We start from the raw sequence: 21,012 nt of genomic DNA, 5'->3' as shown, positions 1-21,012 counted from the left end.
AATAGATATGAGATAGATAGCATATACAGTGCCTTGAAAAAGTATTCATACCCCTTGAAATTCTCCACGTTTTGTCATGTTACTACCAAAAACTTAAATGTATTTTATCGAGAGTCCATCTGTGTGTAATTTAATCTCAGATTTTTTTTTTTTTCAAAATTGTCGCTCTATTTTTGTTTATAGCGCAAAAAATAAAAACCACAGAGGGGATAAAATACCACCAAAAGAAAGCTCTATTTGTGGGAAAAAAAATGAGGTCAATTTTGTTTGGCAGCCACGTCGCACGATCGCGCAATTGTCAGTTAAAGCGACGTAGTGCCGAATCGCAAAAAGTGGTCTGGTCTTTGGCCAGCAAAATGGTCCGGGAGCTGAAGTGGTTAAGGAGGCCCTGATGGTCTCTGCCAGCTTGGAGTGGTTGGTATATTGTCTCATTTTGTTGTGTACTCTTTGCTGGGTTGTTTGGGGTGTGGCTGTATTCCAATGTTCTGTTGTGTCTGTCTGCCTTGGATATTATGGGATGTGTATGTAGATTAGCTGTGAGATTGGTGGGGGGCGAATTCCTCCAACAGCTCTCACTGCTGATTGGACAGTCTACCCCGCCCGGAATGCAAAGGTGGGGGGATTGTCCAGAGTATTACTTGTGTACCTGTGTTTTCAATAAACAGTCCATGTTGAGCTGTTTGTTGTTGGGAGCGGTTGGAATATCTGATACCTATATTCAGACTGGAAGGAAGCGGTATATGACGGAAGCACTCAAGCGGAGTGTGGGACTTTTCTTTACACTCTTCTAGACCCCAATCCATCTGTCTCTTTCTCCTCTACAGTTTTCCCTTCCCAAGACCCAAATTCTACTACGCCTCTCCTCTTTATAACTGTCCCTCTTCTGAATCTAACTTTCTCCATCCCTCTCTCCTCCAAAACTGTCCTTCCTCTGGACCCAAATTCCTACATCCCTCTTTCATTCACATATGAACCTCTTTTGGACCCACATTCCTCTATCTCTCCATCCTTTACGCGTGTCCCTCTTCTGGACACAAATCTCGTCATCACTCTTCTCAACAACTGTCTCTCTTCTGGAACCAAATCCCTCTGTCCTTCTCTCCTCACCTGTCCCTCTTCTGGACTCAAATCCTTCATCCCTCTCTACAACTGTCCCTTTTCTGGGGCCACATTTCTTCCATCCCTTTCTACTTCACAAATGTCCTTATTCTTGCCCCAATTTCTTTCTGTCCCCCTTTCTCCTCCACAACTGTCCCTCTTCTTGACCCAGATCCTTCCATCCCTCTTTCCTCCACAACTGTCCCTCTTCTTGACCCAGATCCTTCCATCCCTCTTTCCTCTACAACTGTCCCTCTTCTTGACCCAGATCCTTCCATCCCTCTTTCCTCTACATCTGTCCCTCTTCTTGACCCAGATCCTCCCATTCCTCTTTCCTCCACAACTTTCACTTTCTAGACCCAAATTCCTCCACCCTCTGACCTCCACAACTATCCTTATCCTGAAACCACATTCATTCATCATTCTCTCTCCTACAACTGTCCCCTTTCTGGACCCAAATCCTCCATCCCTCTCTCCTCTACAGTTGTCCATCTTCTAGACCCATAATTCCTCCACCCCTCTCTTCTCAACGGTCCCTCTTCTAGACTTAGATCCTTCTATCCCCTTCTCAACTGTCCCTTGTTTGGGCCCAAATTGCTTTCATCCCTTTCTACTTCAATGTCCTTCTTCTGGCCCCAATTTCTCCTGTCCCCGTCTCTCCTGCACGACTGTCCCTCTCCTTTCCATCCCTCTCTCTACCACAAATGTCTTTCTTATTGCCCAAATTTCTTCCATCCCTTTCGCCTCCACATGAACTGTCCCTCTTCTAGACACAAATCTCTCCATCGTTCTCTCCTTCACAACTGTCCCTTTTCTTGACCCAAATCTCTCCGCCCCTCTCTCCTCTTTAGCCATCCCTCTTCTAGACCCAAATAACCTCCATCCCACTCTTATCAACTCAACTATCCTTCTTCTGGACTCAGTTCCTTCCTCTTCTTTGCAACTGTCCCTTTTCCGGATCCAAATTCCTTGGTCTCGCCATCCTTTACACCTATCCTCCTTCTGGACACAAATCCCTCCATCATTATCTCCTCCACAATGGTCCCTCTTCTGGACCCAAATACCTCTACCAAAATCCAAAATCCCTACATCCCCCTCTTCCCAACTGTCCCTCTTCTGGACTTCAACCCTCTTCTCCACAACTGTCCATCTTCTGGACCATAATCCCTCTACCCTACTCTCCTCCACAGCTCTCCTTCTTCTGATACAAAATCCCTACATTCCCCTCTTCCCAACTGTCCCTCTTCTGGACTAACATCCTTTCATTCCTCTTCTCCACAACTGTCCATCTTCTGGCCCCAAATCTCTCCATTCCTATCCCCCTGACAATTGTCCTTTTCTTGCCCAAATTTATTCCATCCCTCTCCCCACCACAACTGTCCCTCTTCTGGACCAAAATCCCTCTACCCTACTCTCCTCCACAGCTCTCCTTCTGATCCAAAATCCCTACATCCCCCTCTTCCCAACTGTCCCTCTTCTGGACTTCATCCCTCTTCTCCACAACTGTCCATCTTCTGGACCATAATCCCTCTACCCTACTCTCCTCCACAGCTCTCCTTCTTCTGATACAAAATCCCTACATTCCCCTCTTCCCAACTGTCCCTCTTCTGGACTAACATCCTTTCATTCCTCTTCTCCACAACTGTCCATCTTCTGGCCCCAAATCTCTCCATTCCTATCCCCCTGACAATTGTCCTTTTCTTGCCCAAATTTCTTCCATCCCTCTCCCCACCACAACTGTCCCTCTTCTGGACCAAAATCCCTCTACCCTACTCTCCTCCACAGCTCTCCTTCTGATCCAAAATCCCTACATCCCCCTCTTCCCAACTGTCCCTCTTCTGAACTTCATCCCTCTTCTCCAAAACTGTCCCTCTTCTGGACCAAAATCCCTCTACCCTACTCTCTTCCACAGCTCTCCTTCTGATACAAAATCCCTACACCCCCCTTTTCCCAACTGTCCCTCTTCTGGACTTCATCCCTCTTCTCCACAACTGTCCCTCTTTTGGACCATAATCCCTCTACCCTACTCTCCTCCACAGCTCTCCTCATGATACAAAATCCCTACACCGCCCCTCTTCCCAACTGTCCCTCTTCTGGACTAACATCCTTTCATTCCTCTTCTCCACAACTGTCCATCTTCTGGACCCAAATCTCTCCATTCCTATCCCCATGACAATTGTCCTTTTCTTTCCCAAATTTCTTCCATCCCTCTCCCCACCACAACTGTCCCTCTTCTGGACCATAATCCCTCTACCCTACTCTCCTCCACAGCTCTCCTTCTGATCCAAAATCCCTACATCCCCCTCTTCCCAACTGTCCCTCTTCTGGACTTCATCCCTCTTCTCCACAACTGTCCATCTTCTGGACCATAATCCCTCTACCCTACTCTCCTCCACAGCTCTCCTTCTTCTGATACAAAATCCCTACATTCCCCTCTTCCCAACTGTCCCTCTTCTGGACTAACATCCTTTCATTCCTCTTCTCCACAACTGTCCATCTTCTGGCCCCAAATCTCTCCATTCCTATCCCCCTGACAATTGTCCTTTTCTTGCCCAAATTTCTTCCATCCCTCTCCCCACCACAACTGTCCCTCTTCTGGACCAAAATCCCTCTACCCTACTCTCCTCCACAGCTCTCCTTCTGATCCAAAATCCCTACATCCCCCTCTTCCCAACTGTCCCTCTTCTGAACTTCATCCCTCTTCTCCAAAACTGTCCCTCTTCTGGACCAAAATTCCTCTACCCTACTCTCTTCCACAGCTCTCCTTCTGATACAAAATCCCTACACCCCCCTTTTCCCAACTGTCCCTCTTCTGGACTTCATCCCTCTTCTCCACAACTGTCCCTCTTTTGGACCATAATCCCTCTACCCTACTCTCCTCCACAGCTCTCCTCATGATACAAAATCCCTACACCGCCCCTCTTCCCAACTGTCCCTCTTCTGGACTAACATCCTTTCATTCCTCTTCTCCACAACTGTCCATCTTCTGGACCCAAATCTCTCCATTCCTATCCCCATGACAATTGTCCTTTTCTTGCCCAAATTTCTTCCATCCCTCTCCCCACCACAACTGTCCCTCTTCTGGACCAAAATCCCTCTACCCTACTCTCCTCCACAGCTCTCCTTCTGATCCAAAATCCCTACATCCCCCTCTTCCCAACTGTCCCTCTTCTGGACTTCATCCCTCTTCTCCAAAACTGTCCCTCTTCTGGACCAAAATCCCTCTACCTTACTCTCTTCCATAGCTCTCCTTCTGATACAAAATCCCTACACCCCCCTCTTCCCAACTGTCCCTCTTCTGGACTTCATCCCTCTTCTCCACAACTGTCCCTCTTTTGGACCATAATCCCTCTACCCTACTCTCCTCCACAGCTCTCCTCATGATACAAAATCCCTACACCGCCCCTCTTCCCAACTGTCCCTCTTCTGGACTAACATCCTTTCATTCCTCTTCTCCACAACTGTCCATCTTCTGGACCCAAATCTCTCCATTCCTATCCCCATGACAATTGTCCTTTTCTTGCCCAAATTTCTTACATCCCTCTCCCCACCACAACTGTCCCTCTTCTGGACCATAATCCCTCTACCCTACTCTCCTCCACAGCTCTCCTGCTGATACAAAATCCCTACATCCCCCTCTTCCCAACTGTCCCTCTTCTGGACTTCATCCCTCTTCTCCACAACTGTCCATCTTCTGGACCATAATCCCTCTACCCTACTCTCCTCCACAGCTCTCCTTCTGATACAAAATCCCTACACCCCCCTCTTCCCAACTGTCCCTCTTCTGGACTAACATCCTTTCATTCCTCTTCTCCACAACTGTCCATCTTCTGGCCGCAAATCTCTCCATTCCTATCCCCATGACAATTGTCCTTTTCTTGCCCAAATTTCTTCCATCCCTCTTTCCACCACAACTGTCTCTGCTGAATCCAAATCCCTCCATATCTCCATTTTCCGACACTCTTCCTCTTTGAAATAATGGCACTACTTATTTATGGTTACGTAGTGGGGAAAACAAGAACAGAAATGTAGCAAAATAATTCCCCCCCCCCCCCTAAATGTTTTTTACGCCCCCATTTTGCCACCCAGAGATCTAGTTGTTGGGGCTTGTAGCTACACAAACTGCACAGATGGCCCAGTTTTGTCCCGCGTCGATTCCCGGCGTGCCTCTCATCGAGCCACGGATTAAAGAACCCCGCCGACTCCACAGATGCAGGACCAGCGTTCTAAGCGGCACATTAGGCGAGGAGCAGGTGCGGTCACAGCCCGGCGGCTGACAAGCGCCACATCCGTCACGTATCTACTGTTAAGGATCCAGCCGAGGTGTCGATGCCAGCCCTGATAAATGGTGGTTCATCCAGAACAGACAAAGCTCAGGGGAACCAGCCCATCCACGCTAATGTACAAAACACCAGAAAGAGCTGAGAGTCTGGAATCTGTAACTGGCTTGTCGCTGAGCCACCAACCTTGTCCGAGATGAAATATTTATAGCGCACGACTTGTAAAAATATAATATATCAACTGACACAAAGGAAGAGCCGACGGGACTTGAAGGGAACCCGGTCACGACTGACTCTTTTGTCTTATGAATATTCAGCCTTAAATATAAAGGGGAACACCTTCCTTTACACGCCCAAATGAGCTTTAATGGCACCCCAGTCTAATGCCGCGTACACGCGACCGGACATTTTTCGACTGACTTGGTCCAGCGGACAATCAGAAAGACTTTGCAGCTGAACGAACGGACTTGGCCACACACGAATACTCCAAAACTCCGACGGCTTCGAACGTGATGACGTAGAATAAGGAAGTTCATAGCCAGTAGCCAATAGCTGCCCTAGCGTCGGTTTTAGTCCGTCGGACTAGCACAAAGACGAACGGATTGACCGCTAAAAGCTGAGACAAATTTGAAGCCAGTCTTATTTCCAGGTACATTCACTTTCCTAACACTAAACCGCCTCTCTGCCGATCAGGTGCTCGGATCTGTTACCTGTCACCTGATTGGCGGAAACGACAGGCGCTGTGATTGGATGCCTATCAGGCGTCCAATCATAGCAGAGGATGGGAAGAGAGGATGGAAGAAGACATCGAGGAGCATCGAGGAGCTGTCCCACCGAGACAGGGTAAGTGCAGACGGCGGGTGGGGGTCACAGTGGCCGCATTTGATGGCACAGTGGCGACAATTGATGGCACAGTGGCTGCGTTTGATGCCACAGTGGCGGGAATTGATGGGCACAGTGGCTGCGTATGATGGCACAGTGGCTGCATTTGATGCCACAGTGGCGGCAATTGATGGGCACAGTGGCTGCGTTTGATGGGCACAGTGGCTGCGTTTGATGGGCACAGTGGCTGCGTTTGATGGTGCAGTGGCTGCGTTTGATGTCACAGTGACGGCAATTGATGGGCACAGTGGCTGCATTTGATGGCACAGTGGCTGCGTTTGATGCCACAGTGGGGGCAATTAATGGGCACAGTGGCCGCGTTTGATGGCACAGTGGCTGCGTTTGATGTACACAGTGGCTGCGCTTGATGGCACAGTGGCTGCGTTTGATGGCACAGTGACGGCAATTGATGGGCACAGTGATGGCAATTGATGGGCACAGTGGCTGTGTTTGATGCCACAGTGGTGGCAATTGATGGGCACAGTGGCTGCATTTGATAGCACAGTGGCTGCGTTTGATGGGCACAGTGGCTGCTTTTGAAGGCACTGTGGCAGCAATTAATGGGCACAGTGGCTGCGTTTGATGGGCAGAGTGGCTGTGTTTGATGGCACAGTGGCAGAACTTGATGGGCACAGTGGCTGCTTTTGATGGCACAGTCGTGGCAATTGATGGGCACAGTGGCTGCATTTTATGGGAACAGTGGCTTGCGATTGATGGCACAGTGGTGGAAATTGATGGGCACAGTGGCTGCATTTTATGGGCACAGTGGCTGTGGTTGATGGCACAGTGGCTGCGATTGATGGTACAGTGAGGCTGCAATTAATGGGCACAGTGGCTGCGTTTGATGGGCACAGTGGCTGCGTTTGATGGGCACAGTGGCTGCTTTTGAAGGCACAGTGGCAGCAATTGATGGGCACAGTGGCTGCGTTTGATGGCACAGTGGCAGAAGTTGATAGGCACAGTGGGTGCGTTTGATGGCACAATGGTGGCAATTGATGGGCACAGTGGCTGCATTTTATGGGCACAGTGGCTGCGGTTGATGGCACAGTGGCTGCGATTGATGGTACAGTGAGGCTGCAATTGATGGGGGTTTTTCTCAGAATTGTTCAGTTTGTTTGCGCCCCCCCCCCCCAAAAAAAAATTTTTTTAGCACCAGCCTACACTGATCACGAAAAGAGTGGTTCTCTTTAATTTGCACACACGGCAGGCCGCGTTCTAGCTCTGGACGCGCGGCAGTTAATCTTGCGGTGAATTGCTGCTCATGCAGTACCCGCGGAGCCATGATGTTTGTGCCGAGGATGAAAAGACACATTCAGCAAGGTGACATCAGCTGCTCTCATATGATGTATGTAAACAAGCCATCTCCTCCGGGCTCCGGCTAACCGCAGCATCATCAAGGCACGGCGTGGCCTCATCTGACCGGAACGCCGTCCCTCTCCCGTCCCTCGCCCGTCCCGGGGCGGCCATAAAGAACAATAACTTGACGCCACGAAGGCCAGCTGCATGGACCGTCTGCCGCGTGAATTGTGTCAAATTATTTATGGGGACTTTCTACGTAACCTCTAGATGTTCTACAACAGGATGCCACCTAATGAGCCCTCATCCTCAAACTGCCATCAGCAGCCATTTTGTTAGGTGAACCAGTTTTCATACGAACGTTTAATCCAGAGCTGGAGTGGTCTAAATAATTATACCACTTAAAACTACCCCCGAACTCCAACAGCCCCTTACCTACTACCTCGGATTAACGGGTGGCCCAGTGTAGAGGTCATGGCCAAAGTTGGGCTAGGGGGCGCTCCTGTCTTTTTCCGGTGAATGCACCGTCATCCTCTATAGGCGCTAAAGCCCCGGTGCCCCCAACCTGCATCCAGAGAACCGCATGCGGCCCCTTGGTATACGGTATGTGGCCCTCGGACCTCAGCAGTCTGTAGTGAGAACATTGATTAGGGTAATAGCATTGATCTGTACTAATGTCAAAGGAAAAGATCCATAAGCCGCACATCATGAAGCAGACCCATGTGCATGGAGTGGCATGAATGGCAGCCTCAGCCATTACAAGGTACAAAGGTACCTCTAGCCATGGCCACACCCCCAATGTGTTTTGCTCCGCCCCCTGGAGCTTAATCACGGGGGAACTCTACTAGTCTCATGGAACATGTTCCCAGGTTCATATTGTCTCAATGGCCCCCCCTATCTATGCGTCTGGCCCCCTAATCTACATGTGGGTCGCCAGATGCATGGATTCCAATGGGTTTTTTTTTTTTTTAAGCATGTGATTAGAGCCTGAGGCTCTAATAGGCTATAAAAATGGGTGGGCATGAGGCGCATGGCACTGCGCCCCAAACCCAAATTTTCTTTCAAATTTGACTGTTACAAATACGAATTTATCCGAAGTTACGAATTATCTGCAATAACAAAAGCCGCATCTAAACACATGGAACGTAACAAATGAAAAATAAATAATAATAATACAAACTTATTATTATTCATATTTATTATTATTAATTCATTATGTTCACTAACAGCCAAATTTGAAAGGAAATTCCAATACCTATAATTTAATAGTTTAGTTATTATTTCGGATTTTCATTCTTTCGAATTTTCGGATTTTCGTTCTTATTTTCAAATTTTCGAATTTCGTATTTTTCCGAATTACCGAAATAATGAATACCGCATCTAAACGAATGGAACATAACAAATTCAATTTTTTCCAAAGTTACGATCTTATTCGAAATAACGAATTTCAATCATAACGAATGACCCGAGAAAAAAAGAAAAACCAAAACTAACAAATTTTTTCGGCAGTGCACATGTCTATCCATCAGGGTGTTCTGTTTGCATATCTCCTCCCACTGCTTGCATCAGGGCTGTGGGCTCTGGAGAGGAGTACTGAGGCCGGGTGTTGTGATGTTCTCAGCACCCTCTCACCAGCAGGGCTAATGCCTTGGCACCCTAGGCGAAACCTAATTTTGAAGCCCTGGCTCCACCCTGACTCCACCCTCTTTGCCCTGCCCATGTATGCCCCACCTTTTTAATGAAGTGCCCATCAAATGCAGCCCACCAGTGCCTATCAAATGCAGCCTCTCCAGCTCCCATCAATGCAGCCTCACCAGCACACATCAATGCAGCCTACCAGCACACATCAATGCAACCTCACCAATGCCCATCAATGCAGCCTACCAGCACCCATCAATGCAGCCTCACCAACGCCCATCAATGCAGCCTCACAGCACCCATCAATGCAGCCTACCAGCGCCCACCAATGCAGCCTACCAGCGCCCACCAATGCAGCCTACCAGAACCCATCAATGCAGCCTCACCAATGCCCATCAATGCAGCCTACCAGTGCCCATCAATGCAGCCTACCAGTGCCCATCAGGGCCATCTATGAGTACAGCCTCAACAGTGCCCATCAATGTCACCTATCAGTGCCGCCTTATCAGTGCATATCAGTGCCCATCAGTGTATCGAAGCGAAGGAATAAAATAATCTGTTTGCAAAATTTTATAACAAACTAATAAAAACTTTTTATTTATTTTTTTTCAAAATTTTCAGTGCTGCCTATCAGCACCCATCAATGCAGCCTACGAGCGCTCATCAATGCAGCCTACCAGTGCCCATCAATGCAGCCTCACCAACGCCCATCAATGCAGCCTACCAGCGCCCATCAATGCAGCCTACCAGCGCCCATCAATGCAGCCTACCAGTGCCCATCAATGCAGCCTAACAGCGCCCATCAATGCAGCCTACCAGTGCCCATCAATGCAGCCTACCAGCGCCCATCAATGCAGCATACCAGTGCCCATCATACCAGCGCCCATCAATGCAGCCTACCAGCGCCCATCAATGCAGCCTACCAGCGCCCATCAATGCAGCCTACCAGCGCCCATCAATGCAGCCTCACCAACGCCCATCAATGCAGCCTCACCAACTCCCTTCAATTCAGCCTACCAGTGCCCTTCAGTGCAGCCTACCAGTGCCCATTAATGCAGCCTACCAGTGCCAATCAATGTCTGTTTGCTTGCTTCCACTCATTCGGGAGTCGAGACACAGACATAGTCCTCTGCCGCCACTGCGCCTCTGACAATACGTGCGAATGGAGTGGCGGCTGCCTGCCGATGCGGAGACTTAGTTGCTTGCTGCAGAGAGAACAGATTAGGAACACCAGTGGCTGGGTGCCCTAGGCAGCAGTGCACCCTAGGCGGCAGCCTAGTTTGCCCAGTGGTAGAACTGGCCCTGCCCACCAGCCATGATCTGCCTGCATTGCATAGAGAAGCACGGAGACCTAGGAATGATGGCACTGGGTCTAAAATAAGGCGTGTAATGAAAATGGAGAGGTTTTATTACAAAATGTTATTATCTTGTTGATGAAGAAGAAGGGAGGAACCAGGGATCAGAGGATTCAGTTTAGCTTGAAAGCTTCTCAGCTAGAAGCTGGAAGGTGATCATTCGCTTCTTAAGCTTTTAAAGCCTCGAAAGATTTACAACTAGCCAACGTGAACAGAAATATTATTTGTAAAAGAAAAAAAATGAATATACAGCAAGGTTATGATTGGTGACCCCAAACTATGACACCCCGAGACGGTCCCGACATCCCGAAGTCTCGGGGGCCAAGCCCTCGGATGTCGGAAAGGCTCTTTATGAACAAATTACTTCTCCACTTCAGGTATCCACAACATGGCAAGAGCTGTATTTCCTAATCTACGAGTCTCAGCCGGACTTGTCAGAGCCATGCGTTGTAAATAACATTTGATTTACTTTGGAGGAAAATAAAAACTCTATTAGTCAAGGGACCTGCCAGCGTTAAGTTATTCACAGGTTGTACCGTATTATGATTTAAAGTTTTAAAGCAAGCCATAAACGCTGATTTCCCCTCGTCTTACCAGCGGCTCTATGCCAGATTTGTCTTTCAAACCGCCGGGGGGGGTCAGCGTAGATGGAACTAGCGATCTATAAATTTCCCAGTCGCCAATGACGTCGCTACAAGCATGAGTCAGAATATTGTGCGTGACCAAATCTTTTTTTTTTTTTTTAAACGTAAACAAATTAATGATTAAATTGCAACCGCAAAAGTGGAACCCCCTTTTAACGGGCGCAGAAAATAGGTGGAGTGGGGAACCCGAGTTTGGTAATCTCACCGCCCGAGTACCCGGGTGCGGTAAAAAACTTAGTCTAGATAATTGTTACTCGTTTTGGGTGATTGTCCAATGCCGCGTACACACGGTCTGAATTTCCGCCAGCAAAAGACAGATGAGAGCTTTTCATCGGAAAATTCGACCGCGTGCAGGCTCCATCGGAATTTCGCTGGCCGAATTCCCGCCAGCAAAAATTTGAAGGCAGGTTCTCAATTTTCCCGATCGGAAAAACTTTCTATTGGAAATTCCGATCGTGTGCATGCAATTCCGACGCGCAAAAACTCACGCATGCTCAGATTCAACTACGAGACGGAAGCTATTGGCTACTGGGTATTGAACGCGATCGGAATTTCGCCCAGCAAAAGACCGATAAAATTTTTTCATCGGAAAATGCGACCGCGTGTAGGTTCCATCGGAATTTAGCTGGCCGAACTCCCGCCAGCAAAAAATTGATAGCATGTTCTCAATTTTCCCAACGGAAAAACTTTCTATCGGAAATTCTGATCGTGTGTATGCAATTCCGACGCGCAAAAACTCACGCGTGCTCAGATTCAACTACGAGATGGAAGCTATTGGCTATTGAGTATTGAACTTCCTTTTTCTAGTCCCGTCGTACGTGTTGTTGTACATCACCGCCTTCTTGGCGGTCGGAATTTGGTGTGACCGTGTATAGGCAAAACAGTTTAAGCGCAATTTCCGTCAGAATTCTGATGGGAAAAACATCAGAGCTTTTTCCGATCGTGCGTACGCAGCAAAAGAGTTCACATTTCTCTCTTGTTTTTTTATTTCGCCCCTTTTGGGGAAGTTTTCCCTCGCTTCCTATCTCTGTGTAAGGACGAAACGCATTGGGCGGCGCTTTGTTCATGAAGTCATAGCTCCCACTGTTGGACTCGCAAAACACTGCCGTTTTTTATTTTGCTCTGTGGCTCCATTGAGGAGATTGTCCCTCGCTTTCCATCTCTGTGACGCCCATAGAAGAAAAAAAGGGGGAGCAGGCGTCACCGATGCAGATAGGCACAGGCAGAGACAGGCTTTCTTCTGGGGGTCGGAAATCCCCCCCTGGGCCTCTGGTTACACATAGCATGGGCTTTCTCTGGTCAGTAGATCACATGCGTATGCTGTACACGGGTTTACAAGTATCAGTGTATGCCCATGCACAGCCATTCATGTCTATGGGCAGTTGTACACAACACCTAAGCTTTCTGGGCCAGTGGAATACTCCTATTTAGGTTGTACATGGCCTCATACACCCGTGTGCATGAGGCCTTTGGGTACAATGACTTTGGCATACATCACCGTGTAGGCTCAGTTAGGCTTCACATGCTCTTAGCACAGTTTTGCCACACCCATAATTGGCTGTGGCGTGCAAGCTAGGTGCAAAAGAGCGCAGGCATGTGCCCGCACGCTGCATGTAGGGCAGCCCACTCATTTCAATGGGCTGCCCTACTTATGGGAAAGCTGAGGGCAGTGAAGATAGCACTGAATTCGTAGGGTTATCTTACCAGTATTGTTTCATTTAAGGCGTTGATGGTGGTGTAAATGATCTGGTTCCTGGGCAGGCAGCTTCTACACCCCAAAGGATCTCCACTGCCCGCTTGGCTTGTTGTGTAATGTATCGAGAATTGAAAGTGAAACACCACACCACCACTAAGAGGTCCAGATACAACTTTATTTCATTGAAAGTCTTGGGTGCAATCCAAAGAAGTTCCAACGCGTTTCAGGGGGTCCAGGCGCTCCCTTCATCAGGGCTTGAATGGCAACAGTGTGAACAAACCAAAGGCCAATTGGACCTACAATTGTATTTTTTTTAGCAGCAGCTTGTTTGGCAGCCTTGCCCCCATGCTTGAGAAACGCAGAAAAGAAGCCCTTTTCCAAAAATGTGCTGCGCCGAAATGCGCGGTGTTGCGCTACCACGTGGCTCGGCGCGCGCAAAAATGTGGCATGTTTGTAGATGCTTGGGGGTGCCATTAATAATTAACCTCTTGCCACCCGAAAGCTAGAGCGTGGGCCTAAACTGCAGGGAGGGCGTCCATGTACGTGATGCCCCGACAAGACTTGGTGGATCACAGATTGGAGTAAGGGGCCGGCCCATTACCACGTGATCAGCCAATGACAGCTAAACATGTGATGTAAACAGAGACGGTAATCTGCTTTTTTTTCCCTCATGCTGACAGGGCGAGGAGAAAAAAAAAATGCAGATTACCATCTGGAGTAAACGGGACATCAGTCCCGCACACTCCAGACCCACTGTTGCTTAGCAGTGCCCACTATTGCCACCTACCAGTGCCACCTATCAATACCCATCAGTGCCGCCTATCATTGCCACCTATCAGTGCCCTTCAGTGCCACCTATCAGTGCCCATCATTGCCACCTATAAGTACAGCATCATCAGTGCTCACCAGTACCGCCTCATCAGTGCCCATCAGTGCCGCCTTATCCGTGCATATCAGTGCTGCCTATCAGTGCCCATCAGTGTATCCAAGCGAAGGAATAAAATTACCTCTTTGCAAAATTTTATAACTAAGTAATAAAAAGGTTTTTTTGTTTGTTTTGTTTTTTAATGTTTGCCCTTTTTGTGTGTTTAGCAAAAAATAAAAAAAACAGTGGTGATTAAGTGCTCATGCACACGGACGTTTTAAAAAACTGGCTGCAAAGCTAGCTCTGATGCCTGGAAAAATTGTTGTTAAAAACTTGATTTTTACCGCGTTTTGCATTGGCGTTTTTGCGCGTTTTTTAGCGTTAAGTAGCGTTTTTTAAGAAACACATCTCTTGGCTATAGCACTCAGAAAACAAAGAAAATATGTTGCGCGTTTATGCGCGTTTTTGCGCGTTTTCCCGCGATTCGCGTTTTTACAGCTCTAGCTCCACGCCACGGAACGCACTGGTCCTGGGTTTTTTTTACAGCTTAAAAACGCCTATGCCATTTGCAGCTCAAAAACGCCTAGGTGGGCATGAAGCCATAGACTAACATGGACAGCCGTTTTTAAGCTGCAAAAAAAGCTCAAAAAAGTGGCTGTAAAAACGTCCGTGTGCATGAGGCCTAAATACCACCAAAAGAAAGCTCTATTTGTGTTAAAAGAAAATTATAAAAAAAGTCATATGGGTACAGTGTAGCATGACCGCGCAATTGTCATTCAAAGAGCGACAGCGCTAAAAGCTGAAAACTGGCCTGGGCCGGAAGGGGGTTTAGGTGCCTGGTAAGCAAGTGGTTAATGGCAGCGCCGTGCTTCTAGTAAATGGCAGCATGTCTCTCTGCGTGTCAAGAAAGTGCATGATTTTTGCGTGCGTTCCTGACATGCAAAGACCTGAACCTAGCCTTATTGTTCCCTTCTGGGTGCCCAAGGTTGGTCCCCGACCTCCCGGAAAATGAAACAGATCTGCGGCCTTGGTGATCACTGAGGAAAGAGAGACTGAGGAAATGCTTGCGTAAGGACGAAACACGTTGGGGCGGCGCTACATTCATGATGCCATCCCGCCCACTGGTGATTCTTAGTGTTTATCAGTCTTTCATCTCCCGTGTGAGTGGCATTTTTACTGAATATAATCAACCAAAACCAAACAAGTTCAGTCTGGAGCGAGGAGTTGACTTTTTTTTTTTACTGTATTAGCAGAATCTTCTAGGTTTCCGGAAAGTCTAAAGTACTAAAATGCATATGTAGAACGCGGCTGCTGGCACTCGCGTCCCTTATTTTTGGACTCTGCATGGGGTATTCAAGTCGCTGGAATCTGCTGAAAATATGGATTTAGGGCGGACTGCGCTTAAAAAAAAAAAAAAAAACCCCGTCTGTGCGCCTTTCATACTCCGTTTTGCAGCCCCCGGAGCCGGGCTGTGAGCCGCTGTGTTGGGTTTATGTTATTATTTGGATGTTTCACTGACACATCTCTTCACAGGCTCCCCGGAGGGAATCGGCATTATTAAAATGCAAATGAACCTGAAATCATACATTAAAGCTCTCGCCAAACAGGCGTGACATGATGTGGGCAGATGGGAGCCCGCTGTCGTTCGGAGATACTGGAATGGTGGGAAGCAGCGTGTTGTAGGCTTAGGCGCATTTGTGCCCGCGCGCGTCTACGTCTCCCTTACAGGGTTCTGATCTGAAATTTGAGGCTGTAGGCGTGGAAGCTGCTGTGATCTCAAAAGGATTCCCCCCCGTTGAAAGCCCCGCTGGCATCTTTAGAAGAGGCTGAAATGTTTGAGACGATAGTCTGGTAGGGTCATGAAAAGTCTATCTTCCAAAGGTGTTCGTGATGAGAAATTTGGGGCTCCGGTTCTACAAGACCTCAAAGAAGTTCCCCATGATGTGCCCAACCACCATGCTTGGAAGAGCCTTCAAGATGAGAGTTTGATTCCCAGTCTGTCCTCTGGCCGAAAAGGTTCCAGCATTTGAAGCGGCTGGTGCTTTGTCTTCCCAACAGCTACCCTCAGAGAACACCAACCAGCCGTTTGGCTAAGAGAAATGTCCATGTCAGAAGACGTTTCGCTAGTAGAAATGTGCATTTCAGAATGAATGTTCACAGAACGGCCAACAGAAATGCACATGGAGCCATGCACGCACGATGTTTCTTGGTGCCAGATAGGCTATTCAAGGATGCCTGTGCCTGTGTTCTATGCTGACTGGTCTTCAGCTTTCCCCGTGTCCTGTGTACCTCCAGTGTGTTCACTTGGTTGCTGACCCGGCTTACTACTGACCCGATATCGGATTCCGCTTCTGTCTTGTCATTTGTTTCTGACCCGGCTCGTTCCTGACTTTGGCTTTACTCCTGATTTGGTACCTCATTGTTACCATTGGTACCTGTTGATGACCCTGGCTATCCAATGACCACGTTCCTGTCTCTGATCCTGACTTGTGAAAGAAGAAAGAAATGGCTGCACATCCAGAAATCCCGATTGCCTTTTATTGTTCAAAATGATAACACCAAAGACACCAACATAAGGTCACGTAGACATGTTTCACACATACATCTTGTGCTTAATCATGGATAACACCAAAGACACCAACATGAGGTAACGTGGACGCATTTCACACATACATCTTGTGCTTAATCATAGATAACACCAAAGACACCAACATGAGGTCACGTAGATGTGTTTCACACATACATCTTGTGCTTAATCATGGATAACACCAAAGACACCAACATGAGGTCACGTAGATGCGTAGACGCATGAGGTCACGTAGACACGTTTCACACATACATCTTGTGCTTAATCATAGATAACACCAAAGACACCAACATGGTCAACTATCCAATGACCACGTTTCTGCCTCTGATCCTGACTTGTGAAAGAAGAAAGAAATGGCTGCACATCCAAAAATCCCGATTGCCTTTTATTGTTCAAAATGATAACACCAAAGACACCAACATGAGGTCACGTAGACGCATTTCACACATACATCTTTTGCTTAATCATGGATAACATCAAAAGACAACAACATGAGGTCACGTAGACACGTTTCACACATACATCTTGTGTTTAATCATGGATAACATCAAAGACAACATGAGGTCACGTAGACACGTTTCACACATACATCTTGTGCTTAATCATGGATAACATCAAAGACAACAACATGAGGTCACGTAGGTGCATTTCACACATACATCTTGTGCTTAATCATAGACAACACCAAAAACAACAACATGAGGTGACGTAGACACGTTTCACACATACATCTTGTGCTTAATCATAGATAACACCAAAGACAACAACATGAGGTCACGTAAACATGTTTCACACATACATCTTGTGCTTAATCATGGATAATACCAAAGACTCCAACATGAGGTCACGTAGACGTGTTTCACACATACATCTTGTGCTTAATCATGGATAACACCAAAGACACCAACATGAGGTCACGTAGACGTGTTTCACACATACATCTTGTGCTTAATCATAGATAACACCAAAGACAACAACATGAGGTCGCGTAGACATGTTTCACACATACATCTTGTGCTTAATCATGGATAACACCAAAGACACCAACATGAGGTCACGTAGACATGTTTCACACATACATATTGTGCTTAATCATAGATAACACCAAAGACAACAACATGAGGTCGCGTAGACATGTTTCACACATACATCTTGTGCTTAATCATGGATAATACCAAAGACACCAACATGAGGTTACGTAGACGCGTTTCACACATACATCTTATGCTTAATCATGGATAACACCAAAGACACCAACATGAGGTCAGATAGATGCGTTTCACACATACATCTTGTGCTTAATCATAGATAACACCAAAGACAACAACAACATGAGGTCGCGTAGACATGTTTCACACATACATCTTGTGCTTAATCATGGATAATACCAAAGACACCAACATGAGGTCACGTAGACGCGTTTCACACATACATCTTGTGCTTAATCATGGATAACACCAAAGACACCAACATGGGTGACCCCTGCCTGGACCTGATTACTCTTCTGCCTGCCGTGATTCCTGCCTACACATAACTATTCTTCTGCTTGCTGCATACTACAACCCTTGCCTGGACCTGATTACTCTTCTGCCTGCCACAACCCCTGCTTGGACCGAACTACTCTTCATCCTGCTGCCTGCCAAGGCCCCTCCTTAGCCTTAAATACATTTCTGCCTTCTGCAGGCCTTGCCTGGACCTGACTATTCTGCTGCCCGCTGCCTTCCATGACCCACACTTGGACCTGACTATTCTTCTGCCTGTCGTGATCCGTGTCTGCACCTGAATACTCTTCTGCCTGCTACAAACCCTACCTGGCCCTAAATACCCTGCTGTGACCCCTGCCTGACTTCTCTTCTCCCTGCTGCTTGCTAAGACCCCTGCCTGTCCATAAATACCTTTCTGCCTTTAGCGACCCTTTCCTGGACCTGACTACTCTTCTGCCTCCTTCCTGGGCCTCTTCTGCGTGCCGCTACCCCTGCCTGGACCCGAATGCTCTTCTGCCTGCCGTGGCCCCTGCTTGGAACTGACTGCTCATCTTCCTGGTGCCTGCCAAGACCTCTTCCTGACCCCTTTCTACCTGGATCTGACTATTCCTCTGCCTGCTGCCCACAAAGACCCTTGCCTGGACCTGACTACTACTCTTCTTGCTGCCTGCCAAGACCCCTGCCTGGACCTGACTATTCTTTTGCTTGCTGCCTGCCAAAACCTCTGCTTGGACATAAATACTCCACTGCCCACTGTCTTGTACTGCAGCCTCCATGTCATAGCCATCCACACTGTACTTTGCAGCAATAACAATTAGGCAGGATGCGTTCAGAAGTCGATCCTGCCTGCCAGCACACCCCATGGAAGTCCATATGTTTAATGGATGCTGATGTGGTTGCATGACGGTGAAGAGGGAAATCTCTCTTCGTATTGGTGCTTTGGAGGTCTCCTGATCACCTGGTGGCCACCACCCAGCCACCGGTGAGAAAGAGATCCACCACGGATTGTGAGTCAGCAGTTTTGGCCATATGAATGGGGCCCAAGGGCTGGTTCACACCAGTGCCCTGCGGTAAGGCAAGTGCCATAATGTGTACTTAGACATCCCATTCTTTTTGAAAGGATGACCAAAGCTCTGGAACCCATCTTATCATTGTGAGATTTCAATGGTAATGGCAACTGGTCATCTCAATCTGCAAAATCAAGTTTACCAAAACCGGGATCGCTCATCCCCAATCTTCACCTTGGGTGCCAGAGGACCATGTCCCAGAACTGGAACTGATTGGGAACATTGGAGGTGTACACCACGCAACCACAAATTCCATATCGCTGTTACTCTACGTCCACCATACATCACCCCCCCCCCCCCCCCTTTATACACAACACAGCCGAAGGTTTTATCCTTCCCAAAGTCATCGGAGTCATGCCAAGTTTCGTCATCATCGGTAGCAATTTGTCAAGAAAAAGAAGCGAGCATCGCCAGGCTCGTCACGTATGCCCCATAATGTAGATGCAAAGCACTTCTAAAATGCAGGAGGGAATATGCAACCGCACACATAGATAAATGGACGCGCATCTATAATCCCCCCAGTCGGTTCGCGGTTCAAAGGTCGGACGCATGGAAAATCGATGCCATTAGCATCAACCACTCCTAATGGAACAAATAAATAGAGAAAATGAACCGGCGGCAAAGTGAAAAACACACAGATTTAACCTCGCGGGAGAGGAACGTAAACACAGCAAATGGAGCTAAAATGTATTATATTTTCATAATTACGAGGGGAGGGTCATGTGACCCATTTAAAGGGAACCCCGCGGAATATTTCTTCAGAAAATTACTTAACAGTCAAAATGGATTAAAATTGTATGTTATTTTTCCCCAAATATCTAATATATGAATATATATCTAATATATATTTTTTTCTAATATATGAAGAGATGCAACTCGCGGAGCTGTGCATGCTGAAGCTCCGCCTCTTTTTTTTATTTTTAGCGATTTTGGAAGGGATCATGCGATTTGCCAAATTGCTACTTTAGATCCAGGTAGCCTTCTCCACTTTGCTAGTGTTGTACCGTTGTCTTCTCAGAAGAGCTAGCCTGACTTTCACCTAATGTCGCGTACGCACGATCGGAATTATGGTCGAGGAAAAAAAGCTCTGATGGTTTTCCCGACTGGAATTTCCGACGGAATTCCGCTCAAGCTGCCTTGCCTACACACGGTCACACCGAAATTTTCAAACCACCGAGAACGCGGCGACGTACAACACGTACGACGGGACTAGAAAAAGGAAGTTCAATAGCCAGCAGCCAATAGCGTCCGCCTCGTAGTTGAATTGTAGTTGAGCGTGCGCGAGTTTTTGCGTGTCGGAATTGCATACATGCGATTGGAATATATATATCTATAGATATACATACATATATATCTATATATCTATAGATATGTATATCTATAGATATACATATATATATATATATATATATATATAGATATACATATATATATATATATATATATATATATATATATATATATATATATATATATATATATATATATATATATATATATATATAGACATCGCATGTAATTTGCAGCGGTCTGCTGTTCACATTACATGCAATGTCTGCCATCGCAGTAGTGTGAACCGGGCCTAAAGGCCCTTTACAAAACGCATTTTGGCTTTTTAGTGCATATTTAGCCCCTATTCACTTAGTGTGGGCGGAGCCAGCCAATTTAGTGTTTTGTTTTTTTGTTTTTGTTTTTTTTGCACGCGCATATTAAGGGTTAAGGCTGGGTTCACACCGCTGCGGCTGGGAGAGCCGGAATGTGATTCGCACCGCACTGCAGTGCAAATCACATGCGATCTCTGTGCGATGCGAGTTCAGCCATACAGATAGTATGGCTGAATTCGCATCGCACCCGCCGCAAACTCGCACAGGACCCTTTTTTTGGTCCGCAGCAGAATCGGATCGCATGGGTGTTCACACCATGCGATCCGATTCCTGTCCGAGTTTGCAGATCGCATTGCGATATGCGAACTGATCTGGGGGTGTCATTGAGGTTTCACTGACACTCCCAGCAGTCCGCATAGGGCAGTGTGAACTGCCGGAGGGAGGCATGCGATGCGGGAAAACGCCGCGGATTTGCGGCGTTCCCGCATCGCTCCAGTGTGAACCCAGCCTTATAGT

The sequence above is a fragment of the Lithobates pipiens genome, unplaced genomic scaffold (genome assembly GCF_037356315.1).
Source record: "Lithobates pipiens isolate NorthernLeopardFrog02 unplaced genomic scaffold, aLitPip1_a1.2 Scaffold_30, whole genome shotgun sequence".
NCBI classification, from domain to species: Eukaryota; Metazoa; Chordata; class Amphibia; order Anura; family Ranidae; genus Lithobates; species Lithobates pipiens.
This window is presented reverse-complemented; position numbering follows the sequence as displayed.